Genomic DNA, 25312 nt, shown 5'->3' on the forward strand with positions numbered 1-25312 from the left:
TTTTGCGACTCTGATATCTTCCTTTGACGCAACTAACTAACCACACGCGCCAGCCAACCAACAACATACGAATTTTCGCCGCCACGTCAATGTTTCTTTAATTTCTTTAAAGGTTTCACCACTTTTCTTCAAAGTAGCCTATCCACAGCTCGACTTCGTGGCACCACACTCCACTTCGCAATTTTTCCCTTGTTTATATGTAATAGATGCATACATATAATATTAATATGTATGTATGTATGTATGAATGTGATTTATTGTGTGTTCGCTACTTATTCGTTATCGTTATGTTGAAAATCTGTTCGCGGCGAATCTGTTGAGGTATTCGCAAACTTTTTAAGTTGTTGCCGAATGCTCCCATTTGAGTCATGAATCATTAGTACATACCATACATATGTATGTACATATGTATAACTCCAAACATATTTACAATTACTTTCATACACGTAAGGGATGAACTCAACTTAAAAGCCAATTCCTTGCAGAACCGTTGAAAGTAGTTTCCATTTATCTGACCATCCTGGCCAAGATTTGCAACTCACTTGAACGGCTGTGTGCCTTTGTGCGTCACATATTGTGTTATATGAATTGTCAGAAGCCCCTATACCTACATATGTATTTATGTATGTACATACGAATATGTTAGGATGGGATTAGGGGAATATTAGGATGGGATTAGGAGTTTAGAATAAACAAGAATTTAAAAAATTATCGGTTTAAAAATTTAGAAAATAATAGCGCATAATCACAGTCGAAAATAAGTATTCTATTTCTATACATACATATTTGTTGGACAAGAATTGAAGAAAAACCATAGATTATTTCAGTCAGAGTCCAGTTGCTACTTGGTTTTTAGCTTGGAACCGAGTTTCAATTTAAACTCACCACAAACTGGCACAAAAGTTGGTTTAAAGCAAATAAAAATCAAAAGATATTTACAAATTTCTATGCAACTAAATATTGAAAAATAATAGAAAAAAAATAATAAAAAAATAAAAAAAATAATAACATATCATCTTTAAGATATCAAAAGAGATTTTGCTATAATAATCGATGAAACGTAACAATAAGCCCTAATCTATTTGAGTCAGATGAAAATGCTTTTTATCACAAATCAAAAAACAAATTATCAAAAATCTTCCCGAATTTTGAGCCACTTTTGAGCACTTCCTTCTCCTTCTTAATTGGCGCGATAATCGCTTAAGCAATTTTGGCCGAGTTTAACAAAGCGCGCCAGTCGTTTCTTTCTCGTGTCTCAATTGGACACACCAAGTGAAGAAAAAATATCAAAAGTCAACGCGATCTTTGAGCCACTTCAACTGGCATTTTATTATAACAAAGTTCAATGGCCATATACCTGCATACTTGACATTTTTCTCAAAGTTCCGATTCGCGAGTTTAGAATTTTTATAAAAAAAAGTTTTTAAATTATTTCAAATTTCAAACTTTTAAGCTATTCTTAAGGACATTCATTGTAAAAATAACCCATGGTTGTATGTTTGACTTTAATAAATAAAATAAAAAATGTATCTTACATATGTGTTTATGAACAAAAAAATATATAAAATAAGAACAATATATTGTATAAAATAAAAAAAGTAGACAAAATAAAAAAAATATAAAAAATAGAAAACAAATAAAAATAATTTAACTTTATTTTTTTAAAAGTAAAATAAAATAAAAAAACTAAAGTTGATCTCCAATTTACATTTGTATTTATGAATAAAGAAACATAAAAATAAAAAAAGTATATAAAAAAACAATATACATATATAAAATAAATAAAATACGTAAAAATATATATAAAATAAAAAAAACCTAAAAATAAAAAAAAAATATATAAAATAAAACAAATAGGTATATATACAATAAATAAAATATATATAAAATAAAAAATATATATAAAAAAAATAAATATATTAAATAAAAAAATATATAAACTAAAAAAAAAATTACACAAAAAATCAAATAAAAACACAAAGTTGATCCCCAATTTAAATGTATTTATGAAAAAAACAAAAAATTAAATACAAAATAATAAAAATGTATCTCCAATTTGTGTATGAGTCTATGAATAAAAAAATCGTAAAAATAAAAATAATAAAACAAAAAATATATAAAGTGTACACAAATTTTTAAGGATATTTTTGAATTATTACAAAAGAACTTAAACTGACTTGAATTAATTTATTTCATTTATTTAACTAAAAAATATAATCCCATTCTTACTAGCTAAGCAATTAATTAATTAATTTAGGTTGGCCTTATGCAAATGCGCATAATGAAAATTTAGGCTTTCCCAATTCTCCTAAAGTAGTGAACTTCTGAACTTAAAGAAACTAGTCAGCAATCCCCTTTGAATAAAATGAACAAAATTTTCCCACTCTACTTGCAAACCACATTTATTTTAATGATAACAAAATATACCCCATAAAAATATTTTCATTCTGTCGTAAAAATGTAAGCAAAAACCATATCTGTAAGAACAAATGCATTTAAAAAAATTTAGTAAAAAAATCTAAAAACTTCAGCTAAAAGAGCTTTGATTCGTTGACTCATTAACGAGTGCAATACTTGCATCTCTACGCAGCTTAATAAACACATTCATATTTTACATTCCGTTACATTGTGGATGTAGTCATCGCCATCGCCTTGACTTAAAAACAATCAATTATGTATGTATAAATACATTTAAGATTTCATTACGAGTATATATGTACATCTACACACATACATACATACGTACATATTATATTAGAGAAATTATTTTGGAATGATTCCATTTTGTGCATAGGTATATAAAAAAGAGAAGATAGGTATATATACGTGCACTACATACATATGTATGTATGTCTGCGGTGTGTTCCACTCGTGTTTTCACCCCAGTCAACGTATCAATTTCAATAGCACAACTAGTGGAATATACTCGTCAAAACCGTTGAACGAAGTAACGCTCAATAGTGGCACTAAAGATGGTTTATGTCGCCAATTTTCGGTCGTGCAGAAATGCTTGCATGCGAATTGAAACGAGTACCTAATCGTTGGTAGGCACCATCCCACAGATAAATAGTATTTATTAAAAGCCACATATGTACATACATACAGTTGCGGACATACGAATTTGGATAGATTGAAAGCTTGCATTTAAAGGGTTATACACATAGGATCCACTAAGTGAACGATCCAGCGCGTGGATTGTGGCTTTTTATATCATATCATAAAGTGTTTTATGAAGAGTGGTTGAAAATTATAGAAACGTTTTTTTTTTTAATTATGCTGTCCAGCAAATAATTGAAAAAGTGGCATAAACGTGACATAATTTGCAATATAATTTGCGTATAATAGGAAAAGTTATGTAAATATTAAACAAAAATTTATATTGAGATCGCAAAAAATATGTACAAATGTCCGGACGGACTTGCAACTATATTTACATACGTACACTGTGCGCAGTCTTATTAAGCTCCATGTCTAAGCTCCACAAATATAACTAAGTATTCGTGAATTTTTTCATCTTTGCTTCCAATATAAATAATATAATAAGAGCTGGTAACCGAAACCGGTTCATATGCATTTGGCAAACCTAATTTATGTACGTACAAAAAACAACAACTAAAATACGTACTCGTCACCTTCTTTCTGCTTTCGTTTACATTCAGACATGCAAAAAAGTGCCCTGCAGGGATTTCAGCAGTAATCGAAGAAATATGAAAAACTATTTTTTAATAAATGAATATAAATAAAAATTAAAACTTGTTTCATTATTTAAAAAATATTATATTCTCAACAAAAAAAAAAATAAATAAAAAAAAAATAATTTTATCGAAATTTGTTTGAAATATTATTTATATAAAAAATAGCCAATTTTTAGTCATATAATTTTTTTTTTTTAAGCGTAATAAATAAATAATTGTGTAAATTCAACGGAAAGAGATAAAGAGAGACTTGAGAAAGCGAAGGCGTTGCTTAGTTTGCCCGAGAGCGGTAAATTTCCGATCATTGTATTTTCTGACGAGAATATTTTTCAAATTCAGCAATTCGTAAATTCCCAAAACGATAGGGTTTATTTGACCGACCGTTCATACGAGAATTTGAGTCATCGATTGGCCACCAGGAGGCAGCACTCGCCGCTGGTAATGGTTTGGGTCGCTGCAACCGCAGATGGGCGCTCTTCAATCGTTTCCATTTGCGAAATATTATCGGGAAAGTATTCTGGAGGTTGCTTTGGAGCCGTGGGCAGGCAAACATTTCGGTGGCAGACCAAGGACGTTTCAACAGGACTCGGCACCGTTTCACAAAGTTCGAATGAACCAAGAATGGCTAAAACACAACGTTCCGAACTTCATAACGTCCACACAATGGCTCTCAAATTCACCAGATGCAAGTCCGATGGATTATTCTCCTTGGGCCATTTTGAAGAGAGCGAGTAGTCAAGGCAAAAGGTGGTCATATCTTAATTTTGTATTACTTTCACACATTTTTTACTTTGAATTGAATAAAAATAGTTTTCCAAACTAATATAAATTTATAGCTTTTCTAAGTGGTTACACTTCAGGTGCCGGACCCTATAGTGATCACTGAATTTTTTATATTAAAAATAAATAAATAATTGGCGCGTATACTTCTGTTAGGTGTTTGGTCGAGCTCCTTCTCTTATTTGTGGTGTTATTCGAGTATTTCAAATAATACTCGACGAAACTGCTTTAGGGAAGAATCCGAAATGGGTAAAGAAAAATCGAAAAATGCATGTTAGTGTTTCAACTTTGGCAAAAATATTTGAGGTAGCTAAATTAAACTTCCGTTGGACACCTGTCTGTCCATTTTTCGCCCTGTTCGAGGATGCTTTTTAAAAGGTTATTTCCATAAATCGATAAAAAACTAGATTTTAGGAAGCTACCTGGAAGCTCAAGTCGTTACCTACAATAGAATTATGTTAAATTCACGTCTAAAGTCGAAAAACCCCGTCACGTCAGACCCAGATCTCCAACAGAGGGTTAAAAACTTCGGAAATAAAAAGATACCTACGTAACATTTCTCTCTCACCAGACAATTTTTTAGCATCTAAGAGGAAGATCTCAGAAAAAGCGTGTATTTATCAAGAGTTAAGGGGTAGTCAGAATTTTCAAAAAATTGGAAATTTTTTTGCATTTTTTAAAGTATAATATCTTAAAAATCTGACAAATACTTTTCGAGTTATTCAACAATTAACGTTAAATGCGACTTTCTCAAAACTATGTTTTTTGAACTGGTGATCACTGTAACTTAAAAACCGCTTGATGGATTTCAATAAAATTTATACTGCTTTTGAAAAACAAAAAAACTCGTGTCTAATCGAAGGATTTCCTTTTTAATTTCAATTTTTTTTTTATTAATTGTCGGTTTTTTTCTCGAAAATCTGAAAAATTATTCCTGAGGCCGACATATTGTAAATTTTGAAAAACAAAAAGAAAAAGCTTTGATCAGGCTCAAGTTTATCTATTAATAAAACTAATTTATCTTGTCGGATTGAGTTTAGATGAATCTCCAAGGACTTGTGATGATCACTGGAAGGGACTTCTGGAGAAACGGGCTCCACACAAACAGCGATAACTTTTACAATTATTAATTTTTTGTTTTTAAATTTTGCTAAAGTCAAGTCGAAACATGATGTATTAATGCTATGTTTATATTTTTGTAAATTGTAAATGAAAATCATAATTTTTTCGGGCCTCTGACTACACCTAACCCCTTAATTCCATAATTAGTTTATTAGAACCAGATATAACTGTACTAAAATCGTCGGAATACAAGAGGTATGTACATAGGCAGATATGTAGCCACATTGAAAATGCCCAAATTTTCACTGAATAATTTAAAATCACAGAATATTTTGAATTACCATATAAAAAAACGGAAATAAATATTTTATAATCATTCCTACAAATTTATGGATTATATTGCCAATCCATAAAAGCAAAAACTAATTAAATGGGTCATCCATTCTGAAGGTTTTTGACTACTCACAAAATTATTTCAAAATTAATTTCACATTTTGTCGTTAGTCTCCTTTGCTTACTTAATTGGGGCCTACAAGTATTTTTTCACATAATATAGAGAAATGCTTTCCCAATCTTTCATTAGTTGTTATGTTTTATGCCATTTTCTTGCTTCCATCAGCTTGAAAATCGTCGGGCCATTGTTTCGAACAACATTTACATATTACGCTTCTGCAGTAAGGCTATTCGTTATCGATGCTAGCCGTATATTTCACTTGGATGTGTTCATACAACCGAAACGCATTCAAAACACCTTATTTTTCAGCACTTCGCTGTAGCTTTGGTTCAAAATATTTAAATATTAATTCATAACAATATTTGTTTATATCAAATTTCATTTGCCATGGAAGGTGAACCATTTTTTATTATTTACTTTAATTTAGTTTTAGATTTTCCTACTCGTTTCCTTCTTAGCAATTATAATTTTGTTGGCGATAACAGGAGGAGAGTTCCACAGAACGAAAACAAAAACAAAAAAAAAAACATTTCTATTAAAAACCTACCGATTATACGACGCATTTAAATGTGCATGCAGATGAGTATATCGGTTACACTTCGGAATTAAGGCATTTATTCGTGCAACTACTAAATAGATACTCTTTCACTGTTGTTCCAACAAAAATACCCACTCGCCAATGAATTGCAAAATTCTCGCGCTCTCTGTGCGCCTACCACCCACCATTTCGTGTACACATTAGCAAACCGTTAAGCCACAAAAGTACATATGTATGAATGTATACTTGTTGTAGATTTTCTTGTACAATAACATCATTGCCACACCTCGACTTCCCCTGTGCCTGATCGAACACGTGTGCATATCTACATACATGCATTACATACATATTGGTGAAATTGGGTTCTACGCTCTCGCTTGCAGTGTGAACTATTCCAGGAGATTAGAAGAATGTGCATGTATGTAGCAAACTTTAAAAGAGCCCGCTAGCTACCATCACCAACACCACCACCACCACCACCACCTGACACTGTCAATATAACAGCGATGACGATGACGTTGTTGGTTTTTGTTTCGGTGCTGGTTCGGTAGTTGGGATTGCTGGCAACGACTTGTTTGGCTGCTAACAGGCGCACAGCGTCAAGTAACGAGTTGCTGCTGGCTGACTTGATGATGGTTGGCAACTAAGCAGTCAACGAATAGTATTAGTCGTCGTATGGCAAGGTTGGAACAATATATTGTAATTGCAGCTGCTGGCTGTTGGGTGTGATAAACACTAGACAAAGTGCGAGGGCTGGGCTGCAGCATTTTAAACGAAATGAAATGCAAACTAAAGCAAAGAACGAAGTGGAAAAATACATATGATACATACTAATGTGAGTGCGTACATATATAAATATATGTATGTATATATCAATGAGGTAAAAATAATAAAAAATATAAAATAGTCGTATGGAAAATAACAAATTAAAAAGTAGCAAACTCGGCAACGAGCAAATTTAGAGAGGGACTTTATTAAAATGTAAGGACATGGTGCTTATTTATTAAGTATTGCAACTTTGAACTATAAAAGCGGCAGACAGATATGAAGGCTAAGTAAGTAATCTCGCTCAGTATAGTCAGCCAAATTGAAAAGCGTTCTTAAGTACGTGTAACGTATAGAAACTTGCATGACATTTATATCCATTATTTAGGCAAAACTAGTTTTTTTGGACTTAATGGCTTCGTAAAAGATTTGCTCTTTTAATTTATGGAGTAAAAATAATTCGGAAAAATTTTTGAAATCTTGGAAACAAACATTGCTAGAAGTGGTTCGCATAATAATCTTCTCAAAAAAGTCATGTGTAAGTGACTGGCATATTTCAGAACTTTTACAAGGTGACCCAGGTGATCCATAACAGTGTTAGTCGTATTTATACTGATTACGCAAAAACATATTAACTGTCAATGCATACCCATTGCTGGTCTCGCTAACCTGATAAGTGACGTAGTACCGTTCAGATTGTCAACCCTGTATACAGGGTTTGATTGAAAAGTAATGAGCCTTATTTTTTTTAAGCAGTTTTATTAAACCTTTTGACTTATACAACTAATATTCTTCAAAATAGGACCCTTGAGCGTCAATACACCGCTGGTAGCGGTCCTTCCACTGCAGAAAACATTTTTTAAACTCATCCGCCGGAATCGCGATCAATTCGGCTGTCACAGTTTTTTGGATCGCCTCGATGGAGTCGAAACGCCTTCCCCTCAGCTTTCTTTTCAGGCGCGGGAACAAGAAGAAGTCCGGAGCGAACAGGTCTGGGCTGTAGGGAGGGTGGGGAAGCACTGGAACCCCCATCTTGGCCAATGCAGAGGTGTAGAGGAAGGAGGTACCAGGTCGCTACTCGTCTTCGACGTCCTCCCGGCCTTCCTTGAACGACTTGTGCCACCGTTTCACCTGGACACTGGACAGAGATTGGTCCCCGTAAGCCTCCTTGAGTAGCCCAATGGTTTCGGTAGTCGTTTTTTTAGCTTTACGCAAAATTTGATCGAGTACCGTTGCTCCAACGATCACTGCATTTTCGCGTCTGCAAAATCCTAACACATTTTTAAAACAGCTTTCACGCGCGGAGCGATGTTGACTGCACCGCTGTTGCCAGCGAACTGGGACCGGTTTCTAGTGGAAGGGGAAGGTCCAACGATTATTTTCCCCCACCAGCCGATTCGGTTGATCGCTTGGCAGACGCTCCGCGCGGGAAGGCTCATTACTTTTCAATCAAACCCTGTAAAACTGTAAGCTAACGAAATTTCGAATAAGATGCGGCCATTAGTACGACTTACGGCTCAAGGTGAATCCGCAGAAGGTGACTTCGCTAGAGCAGCACATTTCAAAGTGCACTTGTTGTTGTCTGATTTATTTGTTTACAACCACATTGAAATTTTGACATTCGAACAACCAAATTGTAAAAACAAACTACATGTAAATGCTGCTGTTGCTCTAGCAAAGTCACATTCTATGATTTCCCCTTGCTAACGCTATTACCTCAAAAACATACCCTGTACTTATCTACATGTAGATATGTGGCTGCAATTGTACAATGCATTCGTTTGCGGCTTCGTGTCAGCGTTTCGCCAAAACTAAGTAAGAGGCGAAATATTCAAACATTAAATAAAATAAGAACTAAAACGACATGGCCGAGCACAACGGTTTGAAAGATGGTTGGGGAAGTTGTTGAATGCATACATATGTACATATGTATAACTACATACATACGTCCTCTTCACTTGAATTCCCCTTAGAATGTGCGCCAGTAGCAGGCTAGAGTCTGCCAAAAGTCTCAAAAGCGCAGGCTAGAGCCTGGCAACCCTGGAAGCCGAATGCTGGACTGACCTGAGTGGTGCGTCAACACCAAATAGGCAGGCAGCCACCCAACCGAGAAGTCAGCCAACCAGCCAGCCAGCCACCAAGGCAGCCAAGCAGCCGTCAAGCACCCTAGGCCGACATGTACGAGGAGCCTATGTAGTAGGAGAGCAAGTGAGCGAATGCGTTCAGATGAGTAACCCTTGAAAACTTTAGTGGATGCACGCAACATGACATGCAACAAAATCGATAAAGAGGTAGCTATGCACTTTGCACATCATCATTAACATGAATACTATATATACATATATATATATGCATACATACATACATACATACATACATGCATACACACATAGGAGCATGCACATTTACAGACAATTGTCAATTTGCAGGAATATGCAACTATTGTTGGGATGCACTTGCTGGAGCAATAGTAACTGTAAGAGCATTGGGCATTAATGTGCGGAGAATAATGGAAGTTGGAGGAGACTCTCACCCTCCAATCATAGGTATTTCTACACATGTATTTTTCTTTTCAGAGGCAATGATTTATATGTACTCGTATGCTGCTTCTTTTTAGTCGGGCGTATATATGTACATATGCACATACATGTATGTGTATGTGTATTAGGTCAACGCTAGCCTAAAACTGCGAAGCTTGCAAATATGTATCCAAGTAGGTAGGTATGCATGTAGGTGCATATGTATGTACTTAAGTATCTCATATTCGGCAAGTGTTCTCAAGTGGAAAATCGTCGACGCTTCGTTTCGGGGGAAAGTGACCTCAATGTGTTAATAAATTACTGTACTTTCTAAGCAAACAAACGTCAAGTTAACTAAATTTTATTTCAATAGCAAAAACTAATTTTTCCACTTCTACTACATAGTATTTGTTGTAGATGGAAGCTGGCCACGTAAACTGGCTGACTGGCTGATTTGACGCATTGCCTCACATAAAGTTAGCGCAAGTTTTGCTTAGTAAACGGGTATGAACGCATGTCTATACTTACATACACACATACATACATACATACACACATACATACATAAAACATACACACATACATACACAAAAACATACATACATACATCTAAACATACATACACCCAAACATACATACATATATACATATACACACACATTTACACATTCATACATACATACACGCATACATACATACGCATAGGTATGCATCTGATTTGGCTTACTTTATGCTTTGCGCATTTTCTTATTGTTTTTCTCGTAATGTCTATTGTTGTTATTGTTGTTGTTGTTACATGATTTTCTTACACGGCAAAGGTGAATAAACTCGCCATGGCTACACAAGAAACGCAGCCCAGCGCAAGTCGCCAGTCGCCAGTTGCCAGTCTCGACAAAATCAAGCAGCGAACAGCAAACGACCGATCCACAAACTTCCACAAAATGCGACTGCGCTGTTGTTGCTGATACTGCTACTGTTGCTGTTGCTGCAGCCGCTGCCGCTGCAGCTACTGCTCCTGCTGCTACTTTGGCTACAGTTGCCAACGTTGCGATTTAACGGCTACATTTTTAAACAAAAAAGTGTTCATAGAAGCAGAAAAACGGCAAAATATAAATTAAAAGAAATAAAAAGACAAACAAACAACAACAAAAAAAAACAACTAACTTAACAGTCTTAAAACGAGCAGCAAAAATAAGGTATGTACATACAAAAAATAATGCAAGAAAAGCTGCACATCAACAAACCGAAATCAGTACCAACTTAAGAAAAACACAACTCAACAAACGGTAAGAGCGATCAGCCAAAGCTAAATATGTGTATGCATTGTGTGTGTGTATATATTTTATTATTAAATGTGGCAATTGCAGCAACAACAACAACATAAAAAAAGTGTACAAGCATGTGTCTAACGCCTCGACTTGACTTACTCAAAGTAAGCGACCAACAAACAGGCAGACAGCCCGTCAGCCAACTAAATAGCCAGTGAAGCAGCAGCCATTTAGCCAACGATCGTGCCGGCGACCGAGCCAACTACAACCAATTCAGCTTTAGTAAACTACCGATTCGACAGCAAGCCATAATTTTATAGTATGTGGCTCAAGCTTGACATCACAATGTAGAGACAAACAGACAAACAAACAGACAGACAAACGCACAGACAGACAGGCAAACGCACAGACAGACAGCCAGACAATTGCACTGACACATAGCCGGGGCGGTTGACCGATCTACCGAGCGCGAATGGCAGGCAGGCAGGTAGGCGGGCGGCAAAGCGACAGTAAGCGAGACAAAAAGCGATCGAATCAAATAAAGGCATAGTGGTGAATCGTTGCAACATGAAGTGACTGGCTAAAGTGCTGTTGGATCATTCGGTCCGACAACCAAACACCGACGAATCGATAACTGTGCGCAGAATTCGTTGTTGAACTGAATTAACAGTTGAATGCAGTTTCTTCATTTTGTTAATTTTTTTTTTCATTTTTTTTTGTTGCCTTTTATTTTTGCAACTGATGAAAACGTCACACCGCACAAAATCGATGCGCTACTACGGCGGGTAATCAACGAGAATTGGCATTATCTGAGACGCCATTATTATTTTTATGTACATAAATATGTATTTGCGGGTATGCACACACATACATATATACATTAATACATACTTGTGTGCAATATAGGTACATACATACATACATACAAACATACATCCATGCATACATACAAGAAAACATACATACATATGTACTTGCATATTCGCCAGCAGATGAGCTTTTTTCAGCACAATACTCGCCCATTTGCGTTTATGTTTGTATGTATGTATGTACGTATGTGGGTGTGTGGTAGGTATTTCTTCTTTATTTTTATTTAAAGTAAACGTTTGTATCGTTTAAATTTGCTAAATATTTAAAATTCTATACATAGTGACCCTGACGAATGTTGGAAGTCAGAGAAGACATTTGTTGCTTTATTTTAATTTATTCGTACGAGTCTCGGTGACATAATGCAGGTAAATACTCGTACATACAATGCAGAGCAAAAATATGGCGTAATCTAATTTTGATTAATTTTTATTTTTAATTTAAATTTTTTTTCTTTACAATAAATTCACTTTAGCAAAGAGATGTTGGCGAATGGGCACAAAATAAGGTGAAAATAATAATAATAAAAATATACTAGCGGTGGAGCAAAAAGACAGGACGTTTGAATTTTTTTTTTTTAATCCATAAAATATTAGACAAAAAAATGGTATAAGTGAGATATTTGATAGTGAGCGAAGCCTTATTAGTCTTTAGGAACTTCTTAAACACTTGACAGCTGATTTACAGTACGTAGGGGAAATGTTTGAATTACCCCTCTGCACTGTCCATTTTGATACCATTATGAGACCTCCAACAGGCAGATATTTACAGCCAGCCACAGCTGTTGATGTGATGGAGAAGATTAATGGAAGCTAGGTTGGCGTACTGTCTCAGGCTGCTATCAAAGAAAGGAGCATTCAGTGACCTTAAGCGGTCTATACAGTTAGAATTTTCAAAAAATCGATTTTTTTTATTTTTATTTTCTTAATGTACATATATTTAAGAATACACACAGAAAATCGTTCCGGTGAATATTCTCGAAGTTACACGCAAATTTGGAAAGGCGTTTCAGAGTGCTTGAAAGTGCTTTTCAAACTTTAAGGGGACAGATACCTGTAAAATTTCGAAAAAACATTTTTTTTTTTTTTTTCATAAAATGTTAATATAATCCTTTAAGAATATGTCAAACAAATTTTAGAACGTGAATTTAAGTATTTTTATATTATAGATCGTCAACCGACTCGACTCTATTCTTTGCGTTCGAACGTTGGGAGAGGTATAGTTACGTTGTATTCAAACTTTAGACGTGTTTTTCTCAAAACTATATTTTTCGAATTGGCGTACACGATAACTTGAAAATTTATTGACCGATCTCTCAGAAATTTTGCACACATTTTTTTTATGATATTACTTTCTATGTAAATTTACAATTTCGAAAATTTTCTTAAAAATAATTGTTTCGAAGCAAAAATAGTAGGAAAATTCGCCCAAAGATTCATTGTTTTTTTGAAGCATTTTATTCCACAATTTTTTCCCATTTTTGTTTAATTCATATAGACAATTATGACATCAATAAACAAAAAAAATTTTGGTGCTTTGTTGATTAAATTAAAAAAAAAAATGTATTTATTTTGATGTATAAATAAACTGTATGCCAATTTTGAAAGAAATATATTGACTTCTTCATTTTAAATAATTTTAATGAAAATCAGGGAAAATATGGCCGTTTATAGGTATCTGTCTCCTTAAACGCTTTTTTCTCAAAATGGTGTTTTCAAAGTCGCTGACCAACATTACTCGAAACACGAGCTTCTTAAATATATTTTTTCGTGATTAATCGAAGATTTTTCTTACCGATAAATATTTTTTTTATAAACAATATCGATTTTTTTTTCAGAAACCGCCAAAAAATTTATTTTACTTATTCCTTCGATTAATTACTAGATTTAACATTACTTTAATGAAATATGTTTGGTTTTTTGGAACCTCTGGCCAGTTCAGAGATATATACGAAAAAATCAACCAATAACCCTTCGTTGCTGTCTGAACAACGACTCATTGGGCGAGTGTGTGAATATGTGTGAAATTATCGTGCAGAAGTCGGCGGCCGAGCCCCCAAGTAACGTGACAACCCCAAAGTTCCCCGCACAGTTTTCTTTTCTACCATACCTAAATACCAAAACTGGGAATCTATCATCCTTGAAAACAATCTACTTCAAAGACGATAGATTACAATTTTTCGGCATCCGAAGCAAAATTGTGAGAGTAACATCGGCTGGCAAACAGTTGTTATTCAAACAGCAACAAAGTAACATGGACTTAGGCTGCGCTCATTTTTTTTATACATCACCAACACAATTTCATTTTCTTCGTAAACAAACTGATTCATTACCCCTGCTACGTCAGCCAATCAGATGATTCTTTGAAATGCGCTGACCACAAACTGAATTCTGTACATCGTGAGTCTACTCTACAATCACATCAGCTCAACAACTGGCAGGCAAATTTATTGAGAGCCAAGTAGCGGTACCGCAATATGCGCAACTTTCTGTAGCCTCTGGCGTATGGTGATATAATTTTTTCGAGAAATCGAAATAGAATTTCCGATTCTCATAGGTAACGGGTTCACCTATACCAACACATGGTTGAAAAATACTATAACATTCATGCAAATCTATCCGATTTTCTGAAAAAAAAAATATATATTTTACTATTTTTTTGTCGTGGACTGTCTTGTCTGCTCGGATTGACGCGTTCATTTCAGGATTTTTAAAATTATATTTACTACCCAGATTAAGCTGCATTAATGCATTAATTATTATGCGAAATACTTTGTATTTCATATTTTCGTTGCTAAATTTAACAAATCTCAGGTCACAGTCATTTCCGATGTTTATTGTATTAAACAGCTCATCTAGAAATTCATGTGAAACAAATGTAGTAATGTAAATTTTCATATAAAATTTATGATAAATTCTTATATACATATGTATGTGAGTATGAGGTTATATCAGTGGGTATATGAGTAAGTATGTATGAGCAGGAACGTATATAAATACGCGTTTCCACCACAACTGATGTAAATTGACTTCAGCCTGAAGTAAATGAGGTAAACACTACGTATGTATGTACCTATGTATGTAGTGTGCATGAGTGAACAAAAATTCCTATCTAAAAATAGCATAAATAAAATTGCAAATGAACTAATTATTTGTAAGCAATAATTTTTACAATTACAGTCAATAATTGAAAATTCAATTAATTTTGAAAATGTTCAATATTTTTAAGTAAAGCGTGCCGAGAAATTTTAATTTCAAAATTTTGCGTGAAAAATAGTTTGAAATATTTAAATCGTGCCCACTTACAAATCACAGCAATTCGATAGTGAATTCATATAAAAAGCGAATTTCTCTTCTCTCTCTGTCAAATCAGCTGTCGCATAATGTCAAATTAATAATGACACGCAAATTTTCCATATATTTTTCTGCTCAGTTTCATTGAGCTCGATAAACGCAGGCCCAATGTGCATGTCGTACTTGGAAGAGGCGCTGAGCACTTTCTCTGTGAGTGGCCTGCCTTTGCTAGAGCACGGCTACGAGTTTTGGGCTCCGAGAATGAGTAATATTCGTTCTCTAAAACTGGAGGATATTTACAGATTTGCCAAAGAATCTGGAAAATTCTCACAGGACAAACTATCTCTATATCTGTCTCATTTCATTTCAATCAGTTAAAAGGATCCGTAAATGTGAGCTATTCTGTAGTACTTAGCGTAGGGCACAATATGATTTTGATAAGATGAAATTACTGTGACTATTAAAAGGAAAATTACTGTCAAAATGTACACTTAAATCTCGGCATTCTTTGACAGATTCAGGTACAATACACATACACACAAAAATGCATTTAAACTTGTTTCCCATTTTGCCGGCTGCTCTTACTCGGAAATAATTATCTCATAAAAGGGGGAGAATATGATTTCTCATTAATAGTTACAGTTACCTTTTTAGTTTACAGTCAATATCGAATGATAGTTTCTTTCATCATATATAAGAAATGATCGAGAATTTGTTTGTATGGAAGCAAAGGTGCAGCAGTACAGTAAACCACAAAAACAAAAAAAAAAATTATCAAAAATTAACAGAATTTTTGAGTGACTTCAAATTTACACTTTATTTTACTAAAATTAAATGGGCTATAGAACTGCATACCAGAAAATTTTCTAAATATTCCAATTAAAATATTTAAAATTTGATGAAAATTTGTTGATCTTTTTAAAATTTCTACAAAATTTCAAACTTTGCGCAACACGGTTGTTTTTTTAGTAAGAACTATAGTTTTATAAAAAAAAATTAAAATAAAATAAAAAATTTTTTTTTTTAATAAAAAATTGAAATATTAATTTAAAAAATTTGACACAAAAAATTACATTTAAAAAAATTTATTTAACAAAATTAACAAATATATGTATAGAAAAGTGAAAAACAAAATTATTTTTTTAAATTTTTCTAACATTTTTTTTATTTAAAAAAGTAAGATAATATAAAAAAATAAAAAAATTAAAAAAAAAATTAAAAACAACAATAAAATAACAACAAACTAAAAATACAATTAATAATAAAAAAATTAAAATGAAATTTACAAAATATTAAGAAAAAGAATTTAAAAAAAGATTTAGAAAATAATTAAAAGAAAATTAAAAAAACAAATTTAAATTGAAAACAATAAAAAAATTAAAAAACAAAAATAAATATTAAATAAAAAAAATTTACAATAAAACTAAAAAGTATATAAAAATGAAAACAAAAATTAACAAAAATAAAAAACGAAGTACAAAAAATAGAAACTAATTTAAAAATAAACAATAAAAATTGAATTTAACAAAATGTATTTCAAAAAATTATAAAATATATAACAAAATGGAAAAATTAAATTAAAATTAAATAATTTTTTTTTTTAATTAAAAATATAAAACAATATAATAAAAATGTTGAATTCTAAATACAACTCTGCAAACCAATCCTGCTCTCTTATACGAACAATTGTACTTCACTTACTTGTACAATTATACATTAGATAGTAGGCGATGCCAAAAATGTAAAAGGGCACTTAGAATAAATAATTAATAATAATTCTCTGCGCGGAAATACTGCTTCAAAAAATAAAATTAAAAACAAGAACAAATTATAAAAAAAAAAAAATTTAAATAATATAAAAAAAATTAACACAAAAATAAAAAGAAAATTGATAGTAAAAAAATCTAAATGAAATTAAAAAGAAATTAAAACAAAATATTAAAAAAGTAGAAATAAATTTAGAAACCAAAATAAAAAAAATTAAATCAATAAAAAATTAAAAAACAAAAATTTAAACTAAACTAAAAAGAAGTTGATTTAATAAAATTAAAAAATATATAAAAAAATGAAAGCATTTAATTAAAATTGAATTAAAGAATTTTTTTTTTAATTTAAACAAATGAAATAATTAAAAAAAAAATTAAAAACAATTAAAAATTAACAAAAAAACACAAAATAAATTAATTTAAAAAATTAAATATTTTTTTTTAATTTAAAAAACAAAACAAATAAAATAGAAATAAGCAAAACTAAAAACATTAAAAATTAACAAAAAAAAATTAAAGTTACATGAAAAAAACTTTTAATTAAAAAAAATTTTAAATATGAATTAAAAAAGAAAACAAATCAGAAATAATTAATTAGTCAAAACTTTCCAATACGTCACGCTGATATTATTGCAAACACAGGTGTACGCACGGTTTATTGAGAATAAAAAATTATAAAAAAATTGTTTAAATAAAATAAGAAATAATTAATTAGTCAAAACTTTGCAATGTGTTGTTTTTGTATGAACTATAGTTTTACAAAACTGACCATAGAAAAAAATTTAAAAAATTAAAGAATTCAACATAAATTATAAAATAAAACAAAAATTAAAATTGGGAGGTTGAATTAGTTTTAAAGGTGGCACACAGATGGCGCTATTTATCACTTTATCGCGTTGGCAATACTGAATATATATTCATGACAAAGCCTCATCCCTAGGCTTTGTTTATCAGTATCTGTCATTTCGCTGAAGTATAAACAACGCAGTGTTTTCGTGCTCCGAGTATGTCAACTTTCGTGCCGTCGAAACGCAATTTGCGGGAAGCTTTGCTTTTCTGCTTCAATTTGAAAAAAAATACAGCCCAAGCCCGTGAATTGCTGCAGGAGGCCTACCCAGACCATACTCCGTCGATTTCAACATGTGGGTACTGGTTTCCACGATTCAAAAGTGGTGATTTTCACACCGAAGACAAGGAGCGTCTTGGCCAGCCCAAAAAGTTCAAGGACGCGGAATTGGGGGAATCGGTAAACGAGGACTCGTGGCAAACCCAAGAAGAGCTTGCTGAATCATTGGGCGTTGATAAATCAACCGTTTGCAAGCGTCTAAAAGCGATGGGAATGATCCAAAAGCAAGGACATTGGGACCCGTACGAGTTGAAGCTGCGCGACGTCGAACGGCGACTTTTTACGTGCGAATTGCTGATCGAGCGACAAAATCGGAAGGGTTTTTTGCATCGGGTGGTGACTGGCGACGAAAAATGGATCCACTACGATAACCCAAAACGCAAAAAATCATGGGGTTTGCCCGGCCACGCATCAACGTCGACGGCCAAGCAGAATATTCACGGCAAGAAAATCATGCTCTGCATTTGGTGGGATCAGGTCGGCGTCGTATATTTTGAGCTGCTCCAACCGGGCGAAACAATCACGGGGGATCGTTACCGACTGCAATTGATGCGTTTAAGCCGGGCATTGAAAGAAAAACGGCCGGAAACGGTAAAAAGGCACGAGAAGGTTATTTTGCAACATGACAACGCTCGGCCGCATGTTGGAACGCTTGGCTGGGAAGTGTTACCCCACCCGCCGTATAGTCCAGACATAGCTCCCTCCGATTATCATTTGTTCCGGCATATGAGTCTCGATTTGGCGGACCAGCGGTTCTCCTCGTACGAGGCTACCAAAATATGGGTTGAGTCATGGATAGCCAAGCAGCGGCCAGAATTTTGGAGAATTGCCCGAAAGATGGGCGAAAGTTGTAGCTAGCGATGGCCAATACTTCGAATAAAATATTTTGTACCGTTTTTTCACAATAAAGCCCCAAATCTTCGAAAAAAAACCTTTAAAACTAATTCAACCTCCATAGAAAAAAAAATTTTAATTAAAAATAATTAAAAATATAAAAAAAAATTCAAACATTTAATTAAAATTTAATTAAAGATTTTTTTAATTAAAAAAAAGCTATATAACAAAAACATAATAATAAAAAAAAAATTAAAAACAATAAAAAATTAACAAACAAAAATATAAAAAAAGATATAAATTATTTTTAAAATTATTTTATTTTATTTATAAAAATAATAAAATATAACAAAAATAAAATTATTAAAAAATTGAAATAAACAACATTAAAAACAGTAAGAAATTAACAAAAAAAAAAAAAATTATAAATAAAAAAAAAAAAAATTATAAATAAAAAAAAAACAAATCAGAAATAATTAATTAGTCAAAACTTTGCAATGTGTTGTTTTTGTATGAACTATAGTTTTACAAAACTAACCATAGAAAAAAATTTAACAAATTAAAGAATTCAACAAAAATTAAAATTAAATAATAAAAGAATCTTAATTAAAATTATTAGAAAATAATTAATTAGTCAAAACTTTGCCATATGTCGCGCTGCTATTATTGCGAACACAGGTGTACACACGTACGTATGTATATACATGTATAACACGCGTCTGTGTGATTGTGGAGGAGTCTATTTTGAAGCGAAAAATATTTCACGCAATTATCTATTCAAACTTATAAAATTATTTTCAACTAAATATTTACATTTAAGTTTAGTAGAAGCGACGTTTGCACTACGCTTGCAAGTGCAAATGCCTGCAACTGCTCATACATACACAAAAATGACGCTTCCGAACTATCTCAATAAACCATTCGTTACGACTACCAACTAAGCACAACTGAGAAGCGTGAATGACTATCAACACAGTGGCGCATGCAATCAAAATAGTCTTAAAGTACAAAAAATATTATATATTAAGATTTTACATTAGTAATTATACGCCTCCACTTTTTTATTTTTTTTTTGTGAAGAAAAAACTAGTAACAAAAACTGTTGTCCATAGCTGATCGCATAATAAACACTCGAGTGATACTTACTTTTTTGCATAATAATTAGCGCTGCTTCCACCGATGCACAAACACATGCAAATACTGCTGGCTGCATACACACATATGTTTGTGTGTATGTATGTGGTGAATAAGTTTAAAATAAAACGGTACTCGCGCGAGTATCTCTCCGGCTCAATCTCCCACGAAGATTTTGTTGACGTTGGCGTAGTTTTTTTGTTTTTTATTTGCTTGATTGTAATTTACTTTTTTTCACTTATTTCTGGAGCTGATGTGTGAAACCGAATTAATTTGGTTTGGAGCTACAAATTTAGGCGCAGTTTTTAAGGTTACTTTTTTCATTATTTTTAAGTTTTTTTAATCTTTTTGTTTTCTCGGTGCGGTAACGTCATATAACGTTTTCCAGTAGCTCAATTGTACACTGTTTTATCTCAACTGGCAACTCACTTTTCACTTACGACGATCGTTATTTAGGTGCCGCAATCCAGTTCAATTTCGTTGTTTGCATTGCTTTTTATCTCAACGATTTTTAATGTGTATACACACATCTGTTTGAACATTCAGCGCACTTTTACAAGTACTTTGCTTTAGCAGCTTTTTCTATTTACTGATTCGCTTAGTTCAATGTATTGTAGTTTCTTCTCTCTAATTTGCTCTTTTTTACTTTCTCCTGCTTGCTTGCTTATTGGCATTCCAATCGCTGTTACAATTCATAATTACACAAAAATATTTTTCATTTATTTAATGCGAGCAAAAAAAAAGGTTTTGTGAAAAGTTCTTTTGAAGCGAAGGCCTCGGCTTGTAAGCAGTAATTTAATATGCACGTGTAGGTATGTATGTTGGTGTAAAAACCGTGCTGATTTATGCAGGCAGAAAAAAGGGGTGAAGGCATTTCAACTTTTTTATTATGCGAAAATTTCAGGGTTTGCAAATCCACTCTTTCTTACAGATACTCTAATTTTTTGCATGAGATGACATTAAAACCCAGAAATGCAAAAATCATTACCAATTTTGCTACGTAATTTATTTCTTATTTATTTTATTTCATAGGTGAACATTTTTATTTATTTCTTTATTTCTTTATTTGGGAGGAAACCAAATTTTTGCGAAAGAGCGCAATTTTTTTTCTCGACATTACGAAAATATTGGCATACGCCCCTGTGCAAATGTTTGGAATTTCAAATGAGAATAGAACAAGACAAATGTAACACTTTCACAAATTAAATACAGGGTGGGCCAAATAAGACCTACTAATTTTGAGCACAAATAACTTTTTTATTTTTTGACATATTTATTTTTCTCTTTTTGTAGGTTATAATTGAATTGTTGGAAATTTATTATGGAACCCAAGGCCACACAATTAGTCGTTTTACACAATTAGCCACACAAATTGATTTTTTAAATAATGTTTTGATGTCGGATGAAGCGCATTTCCATTTAAATGGTTAGGTCAACAAACAAAACTGTAGATTGTGGGGCTCAGAAAATCCAAGGGCAACACACCAACATCAGTTGCACCCATCTAAATGTACTGTTTGGTGCGGTGTTATGGCCACTAGAGTTATCGGCCCATATTTCTGCGAAAATGAGGATGAAACGCCGGAATCGATTTCAGGAGCTTTTTACAGAACATTGATTGAAAACTTTTTGCGGCCAATGGCGGAGCAGTATCCTAATTTGTGGTTTCAGCAAGATGGAGTAACTGCGCATACTGCTAGTAGTAGTCTTTAGTCATTAGTAGGTCTTATTTGGCCCACCCTGTATACATAATAAAATATATTGGCTGTTTTTTTTAGGAGCTTGATAACTTCAAATGATAACACAAAACTGAAATATTATTGAAATGATTGGATGAAATTAATTAAGAAAAAAAACTTTAAAACTTAAATTAAAAAAACAAATAGTAAAAAAAAATTTTAAAATGTAAAACAAAATGGAAAAATTAAATTAAAATTAAGAGTTTTTTTTGGTTAAAAAAACAAAACAATATAATAAAAATAAAATAATAAATAAAAATAAAAATTAAAAACAATAAAAAATTAACAAGATATAAAAATAAAATTAATAATAAAAAAATTAAAATGAAATTAAAAAGATATTAAAAAAAATTAAAAAAAATAGAAATAAAAATTAAAAAAATTAATACAATAAAAAATTCAAACTAAATTAAATAAAAAAAATGTATTTAATAAAATTAAAAAATATGTACAAAAAGTTAAAACGTTTAATTAAAATTTAATTTAAAAAAATTTTTGTATTAAAAAAAAATAAAACAATACAACAAAAATAAAATAATTAAAACAAAAATTCAAAACAATAAAAAATTAACAAAAAAAAAAATAGAAATTAATATAAAAAAATTAAGTTTTTTTAATTTAAAAAAATTAAACAGTATAACACAAGCAAAATTATTTAAAAAATAGAAATAAACAAAATTAAAAACAATAAAAAATTATCAAAAAAATAAAAGTCACATTAAAAAAAATTTAATATTATTGGAATGATTTGTTTTTTGGTTGGGTTGGTTGGTTGGTTTAAGGGTGACCCGACATCGGAGTGCCACATAGACCGCAAGTTGGATCCGTTGTGTTGCCCTAGAGCTCATTATGTTATATGATTTCCCCACCTAACCGAGATTTTTATTGTAGGTTTTGGTCAAAGATATTAATTCGTTTCGAGAATTTAATGAGAGATTCGATTTTCAAGTTCGAGAGTACTGAAAGATTGTCAATTGTTGGAGAGCCTAGAAGAGCGAGTCGACTTCTGGCTAGACCGGGACAACTGCACAGCAAATGTCTGCTCGATACTTCCTCATCTTCTTCCTCGCAGAATCTGCACAGGTCGTTTTGAGGAACCCCAAGCCGACGTGCGTGAGTGCCCAACAGGCAGTGGCCGGTGATAAGAGATAGTATATGCCTTAGTTCGTGTTTCGAAAGACGTATAAGGGTTTTTATCTGTTTCAGATTGTAGGATGGCCACTCGCCACCTCCGATCAGCAATGCTGTGAAATTCTTGTTTTTTACTACGTATAATCTGGTAAATAATTTCTTGGCATTTATTTTTTGGTATATATCGTATGTTGATCATAAAATGAACGAAGTGCTCTATGAACTTCGCAAACAAATTTATTATTATAATTTTTTTTTTTCAAAGTATATTTGCACAATTTGGAAGCATTGTTCTGGCGCTGAACGATTCAAAACGTCTTGCCAAACATAAATTGCAACACAGTTTGCCATTATCAGCTGTCAAACCATTGTTATCAATATCAATAATTCTTATGCAGTTAAAAAAGCAACCGATATATAAAATAAAAAATTACAATAAAAAAAAAAGAATATCTGCACAAAACGTAGAAAAACGCCTGTATTTTCCTTTGCACAACAAAGATAATGTTACATTACATCGATGGACCGACTAGAGTATGGTGCAAGCTCTTGAGAGCTTCACAAATTCGAAATATGATTCCAACGGTTAAATTTGGAAAAATGTCCGTTATGGTTCTGGGGTCTAAAGTTTGCAAAAATAATTTATTGACAATGTCAAAAAAGTGTGTTACTTCTTTTCGTTGCTTTAGTTGTTGTTTCTTTCCAAGGACTTTGAAGTTTTTTATTAATTCCCTTTAAATGCTGTGAATAAATATGAATCAGTACAAAAACGAAGTCAACGGTAAATAAAGAGTGCTATTTTCTCTATTCAAGTCGAAAAATTGAATTTATTTTCTAAGGTCAAAAGTCAGCCTTGACATACTGCATAAAGAATGTGGTAAGCAGGCACATAGAGATGCCAATCACCAATGGATGGCTAAGTTAAATATATAAATAATTTGTACTTTCATTCATAAAATGACATAAAATTATTCTATGATTTACATCGACCCTTTTTCAATTTTCAAGGGGATAAACTTCCAAACTGTATTAATGGATCATGAGTCTCGTTGAAATAAAAGTATTGCATGCAAATCATATCAGGTCGGCAGATAGAACTTTTAGTTAAGAAGAGAGCTGCCTAAAATTACATTTGTTTGTAAAATACTGAGCTATGCCAGTTGTATGGGGGATAAGCATACTCGCTGCTAGAGGCGAATCTTGTTCGATAACTTTGTTTTTGCTTTCGCAAGCACATTTTTCGTAAAGTCAATCGAGCATAGCGTTAATGAGCGGGGAAAAGGCGATTAGAAGAGGCCTATTGGTTACTTTCACTTTACTCAGCTATCTTGTAACCGTTAAGGATAGTCCAGTGGAAACACTCGACTCCAATCGCAACCCTCTTCCCACAGAAATAAGTGCAAATCCCAAACCTTTACCAGACTCAAAAAGTCTACAACAGAACTCATAACATAACAAATTAGTCTATATTATAATCTATAAAATAAAAATGAATCGCAAAATGTGTTGGTAAGCGCATAACTCAACAGCGCATGCACCATTCTTAACAATTCTTTTTTTAAAATGTTCCTTGAAGTCCACAGATGGTTTGTACGGCGAGAAAAATTCAAACCATTTCCGGGGAAACTCCTAAAACAGCCCTTTTCTTTTTTCCATATAAATATTGTGCATTCATGTGTGTGTGCGTGTTCGCGTTGGAGGATCTAATGCGTTTACACAAAAGTGATAAATAGTGAACTCGACCAAATTGAAAAGTCGAAAAATGTAAGAGCTATAGATTTGATTGGCCTCGCAATATTCTTTCTTTTGTTTTAGTTTCAGTTAAGGAATGATTTCATTCACAAACAATAAATAAAAATGGCGAAGAAAATTCTAAGAATAATCAAGGAGGGCTATACAAATCCAAAACATATTTATTTAAGAATACCAAAAGATAAACATTACTAATTTATCTAGAAAACCCATGTTTCTCATATGGCCAATTGTATGTTGCCTGTTCCAGTGTTGGAAAAGCATCAGATTTGTTTGTATATTTCACCAGGTAATCAAACAAGAAACATTGTATATCATAAAGCACTACAATAAAAATAAAACAGATTTTTGTTAATAATTATGATTCACTTGATTTACAATAAAGCGATCACTGAAAATACTTATATACGTTTTATTTCATTATTCTTTATTATGTTGGTTATTAACCCTATGTTAATAATAATAATAATAAATAACTAATTGTCTCTATGTTTTGTCATTGAAGCACCCACTTTATAAATATTTGTCACCTTTAGGTTCCCACTATCCCTTTAGATTATTTTTCCATCAGGTTTGAACCTTAAGGGGG

At 32.4% G+C, this 25312-nt stretch overlaps 1 protein-coding gene across 2 annotated transcripts in view; it reads right to left on the reverse strand.

The window, feature by feature from the left end:
• Nucleotides 1–25312, reverse strand: part of LOC128857044 (serine/threonine-protein kinase tousled-like 1) — a 63500-nt gene that overhangs the window by 17203 nt on the left and 20985 nt on the right. For both annotated transcript variants that reach the window (XM_054092580.1, XM_054092579.1), the window contains exon 2: nucleotides 20114–20783. The gene's annotated coding sequence lies outside the window, so the exon portion shown is untranslated. The remainder of the gene's footprint in view (nucleotides 1–20113; nucleotides 20784–25312) is intronic.

This window comes from Anastrepha ludens, chromosome 3 (genome assembly GCF_028408465.1).
Source record: "Anastrepha ludens isolate Willacy chromosome 3, idAnaLude1.1, whole genome shotgun sequence".
Taxonomy (NCBI): Eukaryota; Metazoa; Arthropoda; class Insecta; order Diptera; family Tephritidae; genus Anastrepha; species Anastrepha ludens.